Raw genomic sequence first — 20,691 nt, 5'->3', positions numbered from 1 at the left:
TCGGAGCCCGGAGCCTGCTTCGGATTCTGTGTCTCCCTCTCTCTGGCCCTCACCCGCTCACGCTCTGTCTCTCTCTCTGTCTCTCAAAACTGAATAAACATTTTTTAAAAAGATAAGGAGCAAATAAGTAAAGGCTCAAAAGGAAGACCAAACTTACTTCATTTTCAGATAGGATTGTCCGCTCGGGGTGCGGGTGGGGGTGGGGGCAGGGAGGGGGAAACAAGGAATCTGTCAAAACAAGAAAACAAGGAATCTGTCAAAACAAAAACCAAATGGCTTCTAAAACTGATAAGCGATGTTGGCAAGGATGGAGAATAGAAGTTCAATATGCAAAATTCAACTGTATATCTTTAGAGTGACAGCAAGAAAATAGAAAATAAATACATACGTACATATATTTATAATCATAGAAAAGCATATTTGTAAATAAATAGGACGAAATATCTGCAAACTCACCACCCCGAAAACTATAAAACATCTTTGGGATTAATTTAGAGATGTAACAAATGGAGAGGCGTGTATGTTCTGCATGAACTGGAAATCTCATTTTTCATATGGTGTCAACTCTCCCAACTGAAGGAAGAGATTCAACACCATCCCAATCAAAATTTGCAAGTTCTTTGTAGAAATTAAGAGAGGCTATGTCTATAGCATTTCTAGATCTTGGAGAGGCAATGATTTCTTAGAGGAGACAGAGAGATAAATAAAGTTTCAAATTTATTAAAGATTTCATCAAGATAAAAACTCTAATTGTTAAAAAATACCACGAAAAATATAAAGCCAGGCCACAGACAGGGAGAACATATCTGTAATACATACATCTGGAAAAAAATATAGTTTGTATACATTATATATGTAAAATTAATATATAAAAATGTTTATACATTTTAATTCTCTCTCTACAGATAAATGGTGCATGCCACCTAAAGCCAAATGAGAACCACTTTGGACTCATAAGAATGGTTAAAATTTAAAATACCAACAACCTCAAACATTTGTAAAGGTTTGGGACAACTGGATCCCTCCTATATTTCTTGTGGAAATGCAAAATGGAACGACTACCTTGTAAAAATGGTTTGCTACTTCCTTAAATAGTTATGCATATCTCTACCCTATTACTCTCCAGTGCCACTGAGGGAGGTAATGAAAACACATGTCCACAAAATGACTTTTATAAGAACGTTCCTGGCAGCCTTGAGCGTCACAGTCCCCAACTGGAGACCACACAAATATCTGCCGACAAGAGAACAGATGAACATGTTGAAGTGTATCCGTGCAGCAGATAGCTACTCCACAAAACAAATCCACCATGCTACTAATACATGTGATGGCCAAATAGATCTAGAAAGTATGCTGAGGGAAAGAAGCCACGCGCAAAAGCATACATACCACAAGACTCTATTCATGTGAATTTCTAGAAGCAAAAAGAGTAATCCATGGTGATAGAAATCAGAACAGTGACAACCTCGTTAGGACGTGTGCCGGAAAAGACTGGACGTGGCTAAGAGGCAAAGCTCTGCTTGGGTGGAAATGATTCAGATCCTGGTAGGGGTGCAGGCCCACGGGCACCTGCCTTTGTCAAAGCTCAGGGAACCGTATATTCAATACTCAATAACCATGTACCTGAATAAAATTAGAAACAAAAATCCATGGCGTACGATGGGAGAATATGTTTTAATATAGATCTCTAGAGTGTAGCAGAGATTCTACCAAGTAATAAAAAAGAGATAGAGACTCCCAGAGGAAAAAAAAAAAAAAAATAGGCGAACAACTTGAACAGGCACTTCTCAAAAGTAGACCTCTAAATGGGTAAAACAGGGAGAAAAGATGTTCTCCATCATTCGTCATTGGGAAAGTACAAAATAAACAAGGCAAGCACTCTACTTTCACCAAAATGGCTCAGATGGGAATGGAAAAAAGTGACAGTACAAATACCAGGATGATGGGGATGGCCTGGGACTCTCTGCTCTTTTCGAAGACTGGGTATCTGTGAGTCACAAGACTTAACGTGCTCCTAACAGTGGACCCTGAAAACTGCCCCCAGTTATTTATCTTGAGAGAAAGAGACAGAGAAAGAGAGAAAGAGGGCAAGCAGAGGTGGGGAAGAGAGAGGGAGACAGAGAATCCCAAGCAGGGTCTGCACCATCAGCACAGAATCGGAGATAGGGCTCGATCTCATGAACCATGAGATCATGACCTGAGCTGAAATCAAGAGTCGGGTACTTAGCTGACTGAGCCACCCAGGCGCCCCTATATATACACTCTAAAAGGCATGTGCAATCATGTTTCTAGAAGCTCCACATGGAATAATCCAAAGCTGGAAGGAGTTGAGGTACCATCAGCCCTGAAGCAGACGCATGAACCACACAGTGTCTTCACAGGATGCCCGCTGCACCTGTGAGCTCTGATTCTGGCAGTGACACAGACGGATCTCCCAGACCTCACGCTGCTCATGGAAGCCAGACTCTGAAAAGCCTCTTAAGTTCAAGATCGCATTACGTGGAATTTGAAATGCACATAGCCACATCTAGCAAAACAGAGGGTGCGTATTGTCTGTCGTTTCAGGGAAGGGTGGGGTTTAAGGATTGGGGGAGGGACCTCTCCGAGTGTAGCGTTGCTGATTTGGTGGGGTTGCTTTAAACCAATTCTTTGGCTACTACTTTAAGCTTGTGACTGGGGAACAAGAATGGCCAGCCTTCCCACCCTTTCTTGAAACTGGAGAGTGGTAAGATTTTATTTTCCGTGGTTGTCAACTGGGAGGGCAATTAGGAGGCACCAGAGGTGCTGGCAATGGTCCACTATCTTGACCTAGACTGTGGTGACATGTGTGTTTACTTGTTAAAGTTCCCAGGCATCGCATTTGTGCAATTTACTGCATTTAAGTTTACAAAAAACAAAACAAACCCCCCCCAAAAAAAACCAAGAACAAAAAACTTTATAAATGAAAAAGGTAATTTTATTTATTTTTTTAATGTTTTTATTTTTGAGAGAGAGACACAGAGTGTGAGCGGAGGAGGGGCAGAGAGAGGGGGAGACACAGAATCCAAAGCAGGCTTCAGGCTCCGAGGTGTCAGCACAGAGCCTGACATGGGACTCGAACTCACGGACTGCAAGATTGTGACCTGAGCCGAAGTCGGACACTTAACCGACCGAAGCACCCCGGAGCCCCGAGAAAAGTAATATTAAATAAAAGGTTAATGTGTATTCAAGAGCAAATTAGAAACAGCTTTTTTTTAAAGGAAGCAATAGGGACTAAGAATTTAGAGTAGGAACTGAGAAGACACATCTGAGGAAATAACTCAAACGCAGCCCAGAGAGGTAAGAATAGAGCCAGTTTAACACAAGACCAGGGGGATAGCATTCCGATCAGGCCACAACAGCAGGTGGGATTGATCCTCACCGTTTCAGCGAAAACTTCTGTTCCTAGGAGGTCATGCAGTCGTGCAAACTACCAACATCATCTTCGCTTTATGGGTGAGATTTCAGAGGGACGAGGGGGTTTGTAGCACGTCCAAGGTCACCCAGCTAGGAACTTATGGAAGTAGGACTTAAACCCAGGTGGTCGTCAGAGATCATGTTTCAACCATCATTCGAAATTGTCTCAATGACCGAATGAGAAAGTCTAATGTTTCCCCCACGCACACAAGGAAAGAGAAAGAGAACAGAGAGGAAGGCATACTCGCCCAGCTAAATTCCCATAATGTGAGAAGAAATGAGTCTCTGCAGTATTAGAAGCTCTCATATCCCGGCGCCTGGGTGGCTCAGTCGGTTGAGTGTCCGACTCTGGCTCAGGTCACGATCTCACGGTTTGTGGGTTCAGGCCCTGCGTCAGGCTCTGAGCTGACGGCTCGGAGCCTGGAGCCTGCTTCGGACTCTGTGTCTCCCTCTCTGCCCCTCCCCACTCACCTCCTGTCTCTCTCTGTCTCTCAAAAAGGAGTACATATTAAAAACTAAAAAATAAATAAAAAAGAAGCACTCATATCCAGGCCGGATAAAGCCAACTCCACACCTAGGGATGCTTTTAGCAAAAGTTTCATCCAGTGTGTCCAAGATGGCCTCTGAAAACCAGCCAGGTAGAGAAGGACGAGGGAGGCCCCATCGTCATTCTGCCTGCACCTCCCCTGCATGCTGTCTACCTGCCTTCCCAGTCCTGACACCCGCGGCTGTGACCTTGCCAGCTGCCTTCTGTTGGGCTCCCCAGTGGAGAGGTCGGCGGGGCCTGCATCCAGCACCTCTCCTCTGGAAGCCCGTGCCTCGAAGGCCACCCCTCGGGGAACTCCAGAACTCGCAGGACCTGGTAACACTCCCCTTCTCTTGGCTTTGCGGTTCCCAAGACCTCCTGCTGCCAAGTGTGGGCTGCCCCCTGACCTGCATTTTCTGCCTTAATTTCACCTGCACTTCCATTACTACTGTTAACCCTTGACCTTGAACAACACAGTTTGAACCGCGCAGGTCCACTTGTACTCAGATTATTGTCGATAAATACCATACAGGGCTATACGCGCATTCCGTCTGCTTTATGATTCTCTTAATAATGTTTTCTCTTCTCTAGCCTACCTTAGGGTAAGCATACCATATGTAATAAATATAACACACAAGATGGGTGCTAATAGTTTAGGCCATCAGGGAGGCTTCTGGTCAACAGTGGGCTCTTCGTAGTTTAGTTTCTAGGGAGTCTAAATTATACGCAGACTTTGGGCTGTGCAGGGGCCGGTGCCCCTAACCCCACAAGGTTCAAGGTCAACTATTCCACTTCGCTAATCTCTCCGTTTGCTCCATCCACAAATTCTGTTTTCTACCGAGATCCTGATCGATACTTGTTGCTACCACGAGGCACCAGGAACTTGAACCTCCAGATGGGATTTAGAGACTGGGATTCTCACGTCGTGGGTGAACGCACGGGGCCCCCCTTGCTGGCCCAGAGTTTTGAACAGTAACTCCTGTACCTGTGGTAGCTCGGGAGTGCTGGCACATGGTTGTGAGTCATGAAGCCACTGTTTCCCCTGAGCACCATGGCCACAGGAACGGTGACGGACATTGTGGTAATTGCAGGGTACATGTGGCTCTGATCACATCCCTGGAGAGACTTTGAGAGCAAGTTAAATTAAGGGTCTTGCACTGTGAAGGATGCTGGGATAACCAGAAAGCTTGTAGGGCAGCCAGAAATGAGTCTCTTCTCTTGAGTGGCCCCAGGGCAGCTGTGACTGAGGATCAAATACATGATATAATTGAGCGGTTTGCAGGGATTCAAAGTGGACATTCTGTACAACTCACAAATTTCCTAACTTCCATACTGGGATTAAGGACGGATTGGAGGGGCACCTGGGTCGGGGGGCTCAGTCGGTTAAGCATCCGACTCTTGGTTTTCAGCTCAGGTCACGACCTCATGGTTTGTGGGATCGAGCCCCACGTCAGGCTCTGTGCTGACAGTGCGGAGTCTGCTTGGGATTCTCTCTCTCCCTCTCTCTCTGCCCCTCATCCACTCACACATGCATGTGCTATCTCTCTTCCTCAAAATCAACAAATAAACATTAAAAAAAAAACACAAAGAACTGACTGGAAATGAGTAGGACCTACAGAGATGTTTGGGAACACACAGGGAGCTGGGGACTTCGAACCTCCAAAGGCCCATGGGCGTCTCTCGCTGGCAGAAGCTGCTGGGCTCCTGTTTCCGATGAGTTAACATCCTGCTGTATAAACACTTTTCTGCGACCTCATAAGGGGATGCCAGTTTTCTCAGGACTCCCTTCCAAGCCCCTCATGTACTTAAATCTCAGCTTAGCCCAGAGGGATGGTTGCAAGGTCTGCTTTGGGAGAAGGCGGGCAGCATATGCGCAAAGCAGCCATAAGATCTCACTTGTTTGGATCAGTAGGTACCTAAGAACCCTTAGGGATGGATTCTGGCAGGCTAGACCGGAAACAAGGCAATTTAAGCTTGGATCGGGGCAAACGCGTTAGTAAGGATGCACTGGGCTGGGATGTAAAAGTCTCCACTCGAGCGGCTGGGAGCTCTAAGCATGTGCTGTGCCTGGATGCTCATTGGACACCCCACTGGTTGAAGATGAGTTACACAAATCCTTCCTGAGTGAGGTGACGCACTCCCGCCAGTTTGTCCGGGACCTGCTGGGTTTTAAAACCAAAACATCCTCTCTCCCGGGCAGACTGGCCACCTTGGTGGAAGACTGGAGCGGTTCTCTCCTATACAACGCCGAGTTCAGCAGCCCCTAAGCCTCGCACAGGGCACTTCTTTCCCTGGGACATTAAGAACCCCTTGACCCCATGGTGGCTGCCCTCTGAAGGCTGGTGTCATGGCGGCAGGCTGCGTCACTGGGCTCCAGTGAAATGTAATGGCAGTGAAATAGGCAAGTTTTCTCACTCGTCCCTTATTCAATGTTCTGGGAATAATGTCTTATTCTGGTGCAAGAAACGTGATTCTTGTCTCCGTAGTGATTCACAACTTCACACCCTGTGCTTAGACTGTAGCCAGTTTATGGAACCGAGTCCCTCTCTCTGGGAAAGCCCAGTCCCTCTGGCGAAGGGCCTCAAGACGCGTACTCGGAATGTGCCCCAGTCCTTCTCCAGAGGGAGATGTGGCCATTTACCAGGACAGCTGTCAGGAAAGGGAAGTACTATATGCTATTCAGAGCTCAGGCTAACCCCTGGAGACCCAGCACACCAGCGTGGCCAACAGGGAGTCAACGATCCACGGAGTTTGGCTTAAAGTGGTCTCACCCCGGGTCCAATGGGTCGGTCGGGCCACCCCGTGATTATCTGTGCGGGTTTTGAATGTGGCCTCGGAAGAGACATTTGTAGCAAGCAGCATAAATCCCGCCTGGTTTTCCTCTGTCTGGCAGGATGGCCAAGTGCAGGTCCTGAACTCTTCTCTCCCACAACCGGGATAAGTATGGCAGTGCCACGTGCCTGGCGGATCTCGGAGGTCTGGCCCATCAGCAGACGGGGCGAGGGCAGTGGTGGGGCTTTGTCTCGTCGGCCGTTTCCTTCTGTTCTATGGCCGGAAGCCAGAAGCATGCCGAAGAACTAAGGACGAGTTTCAACCCAAACACTGGTGGCTGCTGATGGCGGCTGCTGATCGCAGCTACTGTTCCGGGTGTAGGTGATGAGGTTTGGGGGTGATGGTGGGGCTCATGGGGTTCGGAGCCGATGGCCAAGAAAGAATTCTTGAGGATGTCTTTGGTGCAAAAAGGTGATTTTACTAAAGCACGGGGACAGGACCCCTGGGCAGGAAGAGTTGCGCTGGGCTGGCGTTGTGCATGGTGACTGGTTATGGACTTTGAAGTTGGAGGGGGGCAGTAGAGGCTAAAGGGAAGCCTCCAGAAGGACTTTCATGTGCTAAAGAGGACTCAGAAGATACCTGAGGCCTGGCTATTGTCAAGCTAAGGCTGTTGCCCTCTAGCAAAGCATTGACATTAGGAAGGTAGGGGATACCCGGAGAAACATTCTACTCTGGATTTGCCTCCAGCATTTGCCCGTGGGCTGCAGGTTATAAGGACACGTAATTTTATCTACATTTCCTTCTTGCTTTGTTCCCCACATCACTATGGAGGGGAGGGTGATGTTGGGGCTCTAGGAAACAGCCTATAGGTTTCTGGAGATGAGGCTAATGATGAGATAGCTTTTCTCTTGTAATTTACTGAGACATTTGCAAACTCATCAGTTTAACCATTTGTTTTCTGTCCTCTCTGTTGTCCTGGGGCAGCGGGGAGGCCTGAGGACCATCCCAGGTACCCCACCTGGGGTGGGGGGCAGTGAGCTAGTTTGATCTTTGAGCCCAGCTCGCCTGCTGCTCCTGAATCACAGTAGGTTAACCCGGGCTGCAGAACCAGATCCCCAGCTGTGCTCTTTGCTGTGTCAAGAGAAATTTCAGTTTGGAGCCTCGTGGTCTCCGGTCCCGGGAAGTGCTCCTCAATTTCTTTGGTGAGTTCCGTCCCCCACCCCATGTGAAAGCCTCTCCCGAAACTTAAAGCCAGGGTGTGTGACGTCCTGGACTGATGTACTCCTTTTTGCTCATGCTGTCTCCTGTCGTTGCTTCTTTGTCTGTAGGTCCCCTGTGGGTCCAGCCTCTGGAGAGTCCCTGTATTGTCATTCTAAGGCGCCTTTGAGCAGAAGCCAGACTGGATGGGTGTGTTCCCTCTGCCATCGAGAGGAAGACATTTCTCCATTCTGGCGACATCTGCAACACCTTGCTGAGTCTTCTGTCCGTCATGAAGACCTTACCAGACGCATTAATACACGAGCAAAGACTTGTCATTTCTCCTCTTGAGCGGGAAAGGTGCCACTCTGCCCCGTCATCTGTGACTCAAACTTTCCTGGAGTCCGAGAGAGGTCCCCAGGCCAGTAGACGGTTAGCTTTGCCCAAAGATGACGATGTCTCATGGTTGCAGGCAGTAAATGACTGAGCGTGTCACGTGACCGTGGGCAGCGGGGGGGGCGGGGGGGGGCCTGCTCACAGCTGCCGCTGTGCCCCCCCCATCAGCCCTCTCGTCCTTGGACCGTGAAGCCATCCTCATTAGCGCTAAATGCGACGTTGCCACCAGCAAGGTCACTGGGAGAGACTCACACTCCTCTGTCGCCTGCACGACACCAAAAATAATGAAAAGACCATCTCCCAAATCAGGTTCTGGTGAGGCCCGTGGTGCCCTGATGGTGACATTAGAACAGACTAAATTGTTCTCATTAAAACGCAGCCATTGCCGTGGACGAGAAGGAGCCCCAGAGAGCGGGCTTCAGATCTACGCCTTGTTTCCCTGAATTATGGAGAATTAACCAGCTTCCATCCCTGCTTCCGGAAGGTGCTGGCGGTCTCTGGATTGGAGGGAAAGGGCCCACGTGACCACGGAGCCCGGAGGGGGTGGCGTGTGTCTGATTTTGCTTTCAAGAACAACAACCGCAAAAATGATATTCGATCATTAAAAGCAGAGAAGAAGAGATATTTATATACGAAATGAGTGCTTTTGATTTGATCCCTGGAGTAAAATGTCATAAATAGCTGTTAATTTGGGTCTGTTTACTCAAAATTTAATGCCTGCAGAAAATCTATTTGAATCATCACGAATGTAATAATGTCTGCCAGGAAGAAGGCTGGGAGTGATAGCAGCAATTTGGGCTGAAGCTTGAGGATACTGGGGCTGGCATCTGCCGAAGTGGAGCCTAATTAATGTCTGTGCGCTCCCCGCCAAGCGGGCCAAACCCGCAGAGCATCAATCACAGGCACCGGCCAGCTCCGCGGGCCTCACCGCAGCAAGAAAATTCACTTTTTTTCCAGTGCTAAATATTAGTGCTATTAATATGTGGCCCTCGACTGTTTTCTTAACTCTTTTGATGAAAGGGGTTAATTATCACGATGATTATTTCATCATACGATTTGGTGGCTTTGCCTGGTGAGACAAAAGACGCTTCCCAGGACAAGAGGAAGGATAGCCAATAAAAGTTGTTACATGTAAACACCACACAACGCTCGCTAACAAATGGCCGCATCCCCGGTAATGATGTCCCCGGAGAACGGCGCTGGCGGTGGAGCGGGGACCTTTGGTCCCCGCTCCGTAGCCGAGCAAAGACAGGAGCGGGGGCCATTTGTTTTTCCAGACCATCCAAGGGCGAGTGCCCCCCGCCCCATGAGGCTCCTGCTTTTGCCACATTGTTTTTTTCCTGGAGTATTTCAGATATCACAGTATTTGGGTCAAAAGACCAGAGGAAATGCCCTTAATTTCGCGTCCCTTTCAGCCACCCTGGGCTCTAAGAGTTCGTTTCAAAAGCTGTGGAGTGACCGTGAAGGGGCTGCCTGCCTCCCGGGCCCTCCTGTGCCCTGCAGGCCTGGGGGGAAGCCAGCTCCAGAGAGACCAAAGACTTTAGCCAGGATTGAACACACTCGACACCATTTCCAAGCCCGTTTTCTTTCAGAAGAGCTAAGCTACGGACTCAGTCCCCCTAAAACCCCCACCTGAGCCCACGGGATTGGGCCGTGGCTCCAGGGTGTGGTCCGTCCCCGTCTAGGGCAGCCGTAGCTGGCGTCCTCACAGGCAGCAAGCTGGTTCAGGTGGACAGGGACGCAGCCCTTTCTTTCCACCCAGAACCGGGAGGAACGGTGTCTTGTCCTCTGCGGGCTGTGGGCCAGAGGTTCCCACCCAGCCTCTTTCTGGGTGAGCGTCTTGGCCTCTAGGGCCTTCCTCTCTCCCGGCGTCCCTGGGGGGCTCCGTGCTGTGCCCAGGGCAAGCGGCTACTGTGGCCCGCCGTCTGTCCAGACACGGATCTCGCTCCCATCCCCTCACCCAGACGAGTCCAGCCCCTCCCCAGGCTCACACTGGCTGCCACTCAGGGCTCGCGTTTCCTTCTGTTTCCTTTCTATTGCTGCCGTGGACACAGAATCTCCTCTGCGGGACTGGGCTGTCCTTCCGACCCCTGATGACCTCTGCTTTCTCCCTCTTAGCCTGGTTCCTTCAGAGCCATGATGCATCTGCCCCTGCATGCCCTGTGTTGGAATAACTCCAGTAATCTCAGGGGTGCCAAGACTTTCTCATCAGTCTGGGCCGCGCAGGAGTCAAAGGCCTGGCCGGGCCATCTACCCCCTGGGCTGCCGAGCAGGTGCTGGTCTGAGGCCGAGAGTCCTTCAGGGGCAAATACAAAGCAAGGCGAAATGCCGGCCGAACACAGCTAACTGTCATGTAAATACGAACAGAGGACCTGTAAGATAATTACGGTGGAGTCGCTACGGTGATTCTGACTCCTGGGTTGTTGGAGTAACTCCCCACAAACACACCCCCAGCTCAGGTGCTCTGGACACGGGAGGCTCGCTATGGGAGGCTCTTGGAGCAGAGACTAAGCACCAGGAGCCTTCGGTGGGGAGGGACGGTGTCCACTTTCTCCGCTTCCGTCATAGGGCTTCATACGGCACCTGCTATGTGGCAGGAACACAGCAAGTGGCGACTGGGTGGGTGGACGGACCGGTACAATCACAAAATCAAAATAGAAAGCAGTGTCTCTGCTGCCCCAGACCCTGTGTTCTTGGCCAAGTTCAGCCACTCCGTTTCCCCAGAGACCCTCCTGAGGACGTGGTGAGCCCCTCCTAAAGCCCTGGTTTACTGTCGAAGATAATTCACTCACAGACACGAGAGCATCCGTAACGCGGGCCAGACTGTCGAGCTGTTTCTCGAGGCTGCAAATAAACGTATAACAACACTTGCATTTGGAAGCTGTCTTTAATGCGGCGCTAAAATCCCACCGGCAGCAGCCTCACCGTCACCTCGAAGCTCAGCCTGTCGTTTCTGCAAAAACACATAAACGAATTAAGGGGGGAGAAAATGAGAAGCTCAGCAGTCACGCCCTGCTGAGGCTGGCTAGCACGAGCGTGGGGGAACCAGCGGCAACGTCCGGTGATGCCGGGGCGGCCACTCAAGATGGGCCCCGGAGGGAGGCTTTCCGCAAAGAAAGGGGACATGGCTGCGAAGCCGGGCTTGTGGCTCCGGGAGGGTGGACAAGCCAGCGGAGCCCCGCCAGTCCCACCACATCGTCTTCCGGTGCTTTCTCCTCTCTGCTGGGCCCGTCCCCCCGAGACGCTCCCTTTCCGCGGAAGGCCAGGCGCCAGTTCACCTCTGTTACGGACGAGGGGACTCGGACTCAGCCCATGGCTGGCGCGGGGACTCCTGATGGAATAAAGACAGTTAATTAGGAAGGGGCACCAATGGATTTCATCACATGTGCTCATTTCTCTCTGAACGACAGGCCAGGCTGCGCTCGGCTGGACGGCAAAGCCCCAAAGTCCCACCCTGGGGCGGCCCAGGGACCGTGTTCTTGAGACGGAGGCATGAGGGCGTGGGGACCCCTGTGAGCTCAGCTCTGAACTTCGCCCTGATCACCCAAGTGTCTGAGGCTCTCTGTACCTCAGCACCCTCCCTGGGGCTGCCGAAACGCAGACAGCATGGACGGGGTGTGGCCGCCGGGGGCGTTCACGGGGCAAGTGCAGGTCAAGCGTCCTCAGTGCTGTCAGGGGCTGGCGCCCATCCGTTCTCCTGGCTGTGATTGTGTTACTGCAGTCCCCCCGGGACACTGTAGGACGCACGCATGTGTGATATAATCAATAGCAAATCCAGGAAACATGTGGCCTTGAACCCCCACCCCAAGGGAACCCTCACCCACACAGGCCTCTGAAAATCTCAGAGACACCCCTCAGGGAGCCTCCTGTTGATTCAGTTTTTTTGAATGCATTTTTTTTTAATGTTTATTTATTTTTGACAGAGAGAGTGAGAGTGGGGGAGGGGCAGAGAGAGAGGGAGACACAGAATCCGAAGCAGCTCCAGGCTCTAAGCTGTCAGCACAGAGCCCGACACAGGGCTCGAACCCACAAACCGTGAGATCATGACCTGAGCTGAAGTCAGACGCTTAACCGACTGAGCCACCCAGGCACCCCTTGAACCTATGAACAGAGGGCCCCGGCAGTGTCTGGGCTGGGAGTGCTCGTCTAGCTGGCCACCCTTCGCACCAGGACAGGCCCCAGGACACTAGAGACTCCGTCAGAGTCAGGGTGAAGCGTCTGGGCTCTGGGGAGTGAACGGCTGAGCGAGAACCAGCTCTCGAGCCCTGCATCGTGGGCACCCTCCACCCCAGGCTTGCTTCAGCATCCGTGGAGTCCTTGGTGCCATTGCTGCTGAGCCAGTGCATGGATGGGCGAAGGCAGTGACGCCCGGCAGGCTGTCCGGGGCGGGTGGGCAGAGCCGTTGCAGGGACAGGCTGGGTGGAGGGCGGAGCAGAGCTGGGAGGTGACAGGGAGAGCCCTTTTGTGACCTGTCCTCCCAAATAGCACAGGGCTGGTTCCGCATGAAACCTCAGACCAAGCACAGGGACGGAGGGGGCCGGAAGGAGCAGCTGCATCCACAGCCAAGTGAGGGAGGGGAGGGGCCTGGGCCCTGCACTTCCTGGACCCCTGTGCAGCCAGCACCACAGGGTGCAGAAAACTCCCCTCTAGTGCCTGGGGCTCCCAATGCCCATCCTACCCACGCCCAGGGGTTGGGGGAGGGGGCGCAAGGGGCCCCTGTCAGGGGAAAAGGACAGGGAGATAGAGAGAGCATGGTTATACACGAAGCGATTCTCTGCGTGCTTCATCAGTAAGCGTCTGTTAATAAATACCGACCGCGAGAGCAGCCTGGGGGACACTCTGTCCACCGTGCGTGACAGGCAGGGGGCTCCCAGTCCACACAGGGACTCAGCCATGGGTGAGTTTTCTAAGAAAGGCCGTTCACAGCTCACATGTGATGGAGGAGGGAGCCATCTTTTGGCCTAGAGAAATCAAGGTGGGCTTCTCGGATGAGGAGACATCTGGAGAGGATCTTAAGGTTCTGGGTTGCACTCTGTGAATTGAAGAAGGTTGTCAGGAAGGCTAGGACACCCGAGCAGGGCTGTTTCCTTCACCCCGTCCACGTCTGTTCCCTGTCTACCGCCCTACACATGCATCTAATTTCCCATGAACCCAAAAAGAGAGATAGCCACAATTAATATCTTTATGCAAATGTTTTGTGCCTCAGGGCATACCCTTGCTGTGATTTATGAACAATGATTAAAAATAACTCACTTAATGTAATCTAACATGAACAAATACGAGCAGACGAGATTAAATTAAATTTCTTCCCCCCGGAAAAAGAACTCTGAAGGTCACCAGCCTCTTGGAAACACAGGTGCGTTCCTTCATTGGTGTTCAAGGTTTCAGGCCCCAAGATGGAAGCCTAAAAATAAAAGAGGCTGCATTTAATATATTGTCCCGGAGTTAAGTCTCTGCTTCCGGTTTATCGTGAGCCCCTGTAAGGTTTCTTTCTGCCCTCAGAGTCAAGGTTTGGAGCTGGGAGGTGCTGACATGTTTATTCAACACTGGGGTCTCCCCCTCCCCCCCCCCACCCCAGGCCCATGTGCTTACTTTCCAGGAAGGGCCCAGGGAAGAGATCAGCAGCATCCAGAACTTTTCCTACAATCCCTACTTTATTTTTTTTTTTTTAATTTTTTTTTCAACGTTTTTTTTTATTTTTATTTTTGGGACAGAGAGAGACAGAGCATGAATGGGGGAGGGGCAGAGAGAGAGGGAGACACAGAATCGGAAACAGGCTCCAGGCTCTGAGCCATCAGCCCAGAGCCTGACGCGGGGCTCGAACTCACGGACCGCGAGATCGTGACCTGGCTGAAGTCGGGCGCTTAACCGACTGCGCCACCCAGGCGCCCCCACAATCCCTACTTTAGTTCAAATTACTAGTTTCCAGGTGCAAACCCCGCGTACAGCTTCCCAGAAACACAGTTTCACGAGGTCGCAGACCCAGGACCTGGTGCCAGGTTTCCACCCGCACAGGCTGCCCGCACATCCTCGTTGCCGAGTCAGTATGATCACGCCATGTGGGGAGGGTGGGGAAGGGTACATTCGCGGGAGAACCGCAGAGGACAGCGTTTCGCATAGGAAGTAATTTTTAAACCCAAGACGGAGAGCAGATACGAAACATAAATCATATGACGTGGCCATTTAAACATTTATCTACCGTCCGGAACTATCACACGGGCATCTTGCTACGCCCACACTGGAAGAGGTCACATGTCCCCGCTTGGATGGGACACACACACGCTGACTCAGGCAGCACGCCCAGACGTTCCCTCTGACATTCCACCCGCCACCTGCTTGACAAGGGGGCCAGTGCGGTCGGGAAGGTACGGAGGGGCCTCCCCCCGGGGCGTCTGTGCCCTCAGCATCCTTCCTGGGGACGTCCTGACATTCTGGGTCGATTTCTTGAACTCAGCTCATGACGGCACCAGTGGGCCTTTGTCTCCAAGAACACGTGCAAAGACACCGAGAGTCAGGCAGGTGACACATAATGTGGGATCATTTGCACCACAGGACACAGCAAAAGCCTCGCAAACCTCAGAGACCCCAGTGACTACCATTTCTTTGCGATGACAACCATCCATCCCTCTGTCCAGATGGGCAGGCCCCCAGCCTCCACCGGGTCACTCAGACGCCGCTTTGCACACACTCAGCGTGAGGGGCCGGGGGCCGTCCGTCCCTCTGTCCTGCTGTCCGCCTGGCAGGCCCGAGGAGGAGAGAGCTGTTTATTTCTTTTCTCTATGCAGACAACATGCCAACGTTGTCTCATTTAATACCTCTGGCGATTCTGAGGAAGTCTTACCCGCATAATAAGAATGTCTCATTGACGATATTCATTCGCTCATCTGTCCATTCGGCACTCCCTGAGCACCGACTTCTTTCCAGGCGTCCTTCCAGGTAGGGGCAATGTGGCATCAGCCACAGAGAAAGTGGTGGCATCCTCAAGTTCACATTCCAACGGAATACCGCCTCTCAAGTACAGTCTGATACTCGTTGTCGGTCGTATAAAAGAATGCCGTATTTCGTCAATTCTAGGATGAACCATTGCTCGTAGCGCCTTGGAAATCCGGACGTATTTAGCCATGCCTGGTGGCCAGTTGGTGGTCTTCTCACAGTGGTCAGTGCCTGGGCGTGTGCGCCTGAAGCTTGCAGACTGGGACCAGCGGCTTGGAAAATCCAAACCCCCAAGTGGATCATCCCCTTCCAGAGTGCTACACGAGTGCTGGGGATCACAGAGGGGCGTGCTGTGCGGACAGTCAGAAATACAGGAAATTCTTAATCGACAAGGTCCAGAGAATCAGACTGTAAATATGAAGCAGTCTTAAGAATACGGAGGTTGGTCAGGGGAATAACGGCCCCCCAAACTGCCCGCGTCCTGACCTCCGGAACCAACGAGCACGGAAGGCTACGAGGCAAGGAGGAATGAAGGACGCTAACCGTCTGACCCGGAAATAGGGAGAGTGTTTGGCTGCTTCTGAAGGTGGTGGGAGGGGCCGGGAGCCAAGGGATGTGGAGCCTCCAGAGGCTGGAAGGGGCCGGGCCGTGGTTTCAGCCCGGGGACGTCCACGTCAGCTGTCTGACCCACAGAACCAAAGGGTAAGAATCTTGTGCTGCTTCAAGCCACTCAAGTCGTGAAAATTTGTTACAAATCGATTGGAAACCAATACAAACGCATTAGCAAATTGGCTTCACGTCCATGCTCCTGACGGCCACACGAAAGTGGTGTGGTTTGACAGTCCCCAAGGTGCATGCCAATGCCACGTGGTAGGAGGGCGTGGCACACAAGCAGAACCGCTGGCTGTAGCTGAGGGTGATCAGCGGCACTCGGTGACACCTTACGTCTGATGAGTAAGTAACGACCAAGTGACGTAGTTAACCACACACCCATTCTTAGATGTGGAAACTGAGGCTCTGTGGATACTCGTGCCGATAAGTATGGGCCGTGATCTCATTCCTCAGCTCAGTCCCAAGCCCTTGTCTATCCCGGGGCATCCTCCTGGCCCGAGGTTGTGTCCAGGTCTCAGGAGGAAAATGCTGACCTTGGAGCTCAGATCTGGGGACTTGGGATCCAAGCCACGTGATCCAAAGGGCGTGGGGCCCATCCTTGCCTTCTGGCCCCGGAGAAGGAGAGTTGTGCTGGCCCAGCTTTGTGCCCCAAGGCCGGCCTGGAGTCCTGGCCCTCCTGCACAGGATGCTGCGGCCAGTTCTGCGTCTGAGAGGTCAGACGGATGGGTCTCTCTCCCGGTGACCCGCACCAGTGAACGTCTTCCGTGCTCATGGCCGTGGGCCGGCTCTCTGCAGCAGCATTTTCTAGAAGACTCAGGCGCTAAGTGCGGGTTTGCTCTTGTAATTTTGCAGCGATGACCCTCTGAAAATAACTCTCACAAAAATGTCACTTAGGGATCTTTACGGCCGGAGCTGTCCATCCGTCTCCCCAACAGGCCAGCTCCTGGCAATCCTCGAAAAAGACTTTTCAGAAAACCTGTGCAGATAAATCACTAATTCCTCTTCTTCCACAAGCTAGACGAACACAACTTTATAAACTTGAAAGGCTAAAGAAGGAGGAGGTGCCTCCCCCGGGCGTCCGCGGGCCTCCTCGCCCCCGGCCGGACTCCGCTCACGCTGTCGACGAGGCTCACGTGCATCCCGCAGTTCTCTCGCGCTGTGGTCCCTCCACCCCACGGGTCACCACAAGCACCATTTATGGGCCTTCCGCTGTGGGAGCAAGAGAGGGATGAGGTTTGCGGAACTCACCCTGAGCCCCTGGGAGGTGAGCTGCACTGTCCATCCTTTACGGGAAACGAGGCGCCGCGCAAATTTGTCACCACGCACCTCGAGGGCCCCGACGCAGCCGCTGGGAGCCAGGGGCCAGGAACGTGCCCTCCCTCTGCCCAGGGGCTGCTGGTCATCCACCGGGCCTCACCTGCCGAGCTCCTGTTCCCTTGGCCTCTCCTGAAGACCTTTGTCTCAGACCCCAGCAGGTGCCCCACAGTCTAATCCCCTGGGCAGAGACCGTATGAGGCCTCTGCAAAGAAGTGGCTCAAGACGGGAGAAAGTACCAGGAGACCTGCAGCCTGCCCCCAGCCCGGGCTGCGCGACTCTAGGCAAGCCACTGACCTGCCGAACCCTCCGGGTCCCTGTGTGTAACGCGTGACAGCCACTCCCCCTCATACGGCCTACAGGGAGGAGTACTTGGGGTTTGAGACGGGAAGGTGCAAGTGACAGCTTTCGAGAGTGATGGCTCTGCGGGCGGAGGGCGAGCATCCGCCTGGTGGGGGGTTTGCCGGAGAGAGCAGAGGCCTCGGGATGGGAGGCAGCTCACCCAGCACAAGTCCTGCAGAGGCTGCCTGCTCTTCCGGGGCTCCCAGCAGCGCGTGGACCACTCCCTCGAGTACCCTCTCCCCCTGACCTGTGACCCGTGCTGTCCCCTGGATCCCCGGGAGGCCTAGTGCCAACACCCAGCGGGCAGAGCAGAAAGGGGATGCCTGTCCCAGAGCGTTTGTAGCGGGCCTTTGGGGTCCGTCGGGACAGAGAATGGTGTCAGCACCGCATTTTTTGCAAGAACCTGTTTCGCAAACACGTGCTCCCTCCCGTAGGGGCCTTCCCCGCGGAGGGTCCCCGGCCCGAACATGGAAGAAGGAGGAAGGCTGGGGGTCGGGAGGCCGGGTTGTCCCTGGCCTGAGGCGCGATGCCAGGCGAAGTTCGCACCTGCCCTCATCTGCAGAGGAGACTAAAGGGGCTGCGTGCGCGGACCCGCGGAGCCTCCCGCGAAGGGCAGGGGAGCCGGTGCCGGTGAGGACACCCCGGAGAAGGAGAAAGACAGAGCCCCCTCGTCACACCTCAGCCCTGCCCAGCCGCTTCCCGGGAGAGGTGGTCACGAGGCTGCCTCTCACCAGGGAGCGGAGGGCGTGTAGCGGGTTTTCGGTCACTAATTTGCTCGGACGGGACCCAGGAGCCACGTCTTCAACAACCTAGCACCTGGTCCAAGCTCGCGGTCAAGGAGAAGGGCCAGATCTTGGAGGAGGGGCCTGGAGGAGAAGGGTACAGGTGCACAGGGAAGGTCACGTGTAGATGTCACCAAACAGCCGGTCACCTGCGGGATGGCCCTTCCCCTTCAGAAGGACACGTGGCCAGAGGAGACTGTTTTCTGGCCCCAAAGACGCCGGTGTGTTCATTGTCCCGGGGGGAGGGGCAGGGTTTGGGGCTTTCTGCGGTGGGGTGAGAGCACACCCTCCTGGACCACTTCGGTCACATCTCGGGGCTTCTGGGTCAGTCCTCGTATTGACCAGTCCTAGCAGAAATCCCGTCACATGGTGTAGCCAGAATCTCTGACCCTCCATATCCGACCGGCTTCCTGCTCCCCCTGCCCGCGGGTGACCTGCCTTCAGCAAGACAGACTCCTGTCGGGTCACCTTAGTCAAGAACTACCCCGCGGTCTCAGCAACCTCCGGGCTCCCCAACCCCGCGCCTTGGCGGTAAATCTCCACTTTCTGGTGGTTTTAGGAATCGGACCTGGTTCCACACTGGGGCCACTTTCCCTCTGTTGAAATAGTTGCCGAATAAAACTGGTTTTTACCGTTTTGAGTACCAACTACCGTCCGGCTCTGGTTTTCTCTAACAGGGACAAGGATGCCGTCTCGGCAGTGGCGAGGGCAGAAGAGGAAACCCACAGGGGACACAGACGTTGGGAGGGACCCCAGTGCCACAGGCGGCCAGGGCGATACCCTGAGTCAGCGGCAGGTGTTACAGGATGAAATTGAGAATCACGCCCAAGGCTAGTGAGCCAGGACGCGGATACCCAGCAGAGCTCAGCCAGTTAAGCGTCCGACTTCGGCTCAGGTCGTGATCTTGTGGCTTGTGGAGTCAAGCCCCGCATCGGGCCCTGTGCTGACAGCTCGGAGCCTGGAACCTGCTTCGGATCCTGTGTCTCCTTCTCTGTGTGCCCCTCCCCTGCTCCGGCTCTGTCTCTCTATCTCTCTCTCAAAAATAAATACACATTAAAAAAATTTTTTTTGAAGCATGTCTTGTGGTTTGTTTCTTTCTCGTCTGTTTCCTCCCCTTCCCATGTGTTCATCTGGTTTTTTTCTTAAATTCCACAAATGAATGAAATCATATGATATTTGTCTTTCTCTGAGTGACTTACTTTGTTTAGCATCATACCCTCTAGTTCCTTCCACGTTGTTGCAAATGGCAAGATTTTGGTTTTTGATGGCCGAGTAATATTCCATTACTCATACACCCCCCCATACACACCCCCGACATCTTCTTAGGAACAATTTGACAAAAAGTGTTAAGTGTTGTTAGGACTGAGCCTGAATGTATGTCAAGTACTCACCATCACCCTGCACTGCCTCGGACAGACAGGGAGAAGACGTGGCCCAGGACCGGGAGCCTGCAGGGGCCAAGGACCCTCGGGACAGTGGAGGCACAGAGCCACTGGCCAGCACTGGGGACGGACAAACAGCCAGCCCCACCCAGCCGGGGTCGGAGTGTCTGCCCAGGGGAGGTCGGCCGGGGCAGGAGAGGGGCCCCAGGACGGGAGGCTGGGTTTCATCGGGAGGAGGAGGAAAGACAGAAAACGGGAAGCAAAGAAAGTCCAGCTGGGCCAGAGCAAGAGTAACTCGGAGTCTATGGCAGAGAACAAAAGCATGCCACCGAGGTCCTGGCAGAACAGAGGGCAGTGAGGAAGACATCGGGGAAACTCGGGGAGGCAGAAAGCCCCTGGGGACGCCCCCAAGCGGATCTCCGGCACGCGCGGCCCCGACAGCGCCCCCCAGAGACTCATGGCTTCTCCCTCAGTCGGTCCCTCATTACCTTCATGAGCTCAGGCCACTGCTTCTCTGAGGCTCTTGGCACTTGTGCGGAGGGCTTCTTCTGCTCCTCGTTCATTTGTTGCGGGACAAATAATCTCTCAGGCATTGGAATCGTATGCTCCACGGCAGCAGCTGGGGAGAGGAGACTCATTTTTCAAACGCCCCGGTGAGGGAGCCCTGGCCCCCAGACGGTGCCCTGCTGCTCTCCCCGCCCCCACCCTGCACCACTGGCGGTTCCATGCAGAGGACCATTTGGAGCCAAGAATATGTAAAGCTGTGACTTCATAATCTGAGATTTATGTAGCATAAGTTCCAGCCAGTACATGGTAATAAAGGGGACAGGAGTGTCCGGCGCTCCCACCCTGCCGCGCGAGGAGGGACGGGGGCGGGAGCTGCGGCGGGGCGCCGTCTCCCGCGCCCGGGCGGTACACGGCTGGCGTGTGCAAAGCCCCTCGGAAGAGGGTCACGCCTGCAGCAGTGAATTCCCAGAGGGCGCCGGAGATGCCTGGCTGT

The 20,691-nt window shown here is 53.3% G+C and overlaps 1 long non-coding RNA gene across 1 annotated transcript; it reads right to left on the bottom strand.

Moving 5' to 3' along the window:
* Positions 1 to 13,108: 13,108 nt before the first annotated feature.
* On the bottom strand, positions 13,109 to 20,374 carry LOC123591159. Its single transcript, XR_006709134.1, has 3 exons — positions 20,180 to 20,374; positions 13,580 to 13,730; positions 13,109 to 13,358 (listed from the first exon to the last, which is right to left on the bottom strand). It is a non-coding gene; the product is annotated as an uncharacterized LOC123591159 (long non-coding RNA).
* Positions 20,375 to 20,691: the final 317 nt, after the last annotated feature.

This window comes from Leopardus geoffroyi, chromosome B4, assembly GCF_018350155.1.
Source record: "Leopardus geoffroyi isolate Oge1 chromosome B4, O.geoffroyi_Oge1_pat1.0, whole genome shotgun sequence".
Classification (NCBI taxonomy): domain Eukaryota; kingdom Metazoa; phylum Chordata; class Mammalia; order Carnivora; family Felidae; genus Leopardus; species Leopardus geoffroyi.
This window is presented reverse-complemented; position numbering and strand designations above follow the sequence as displayed.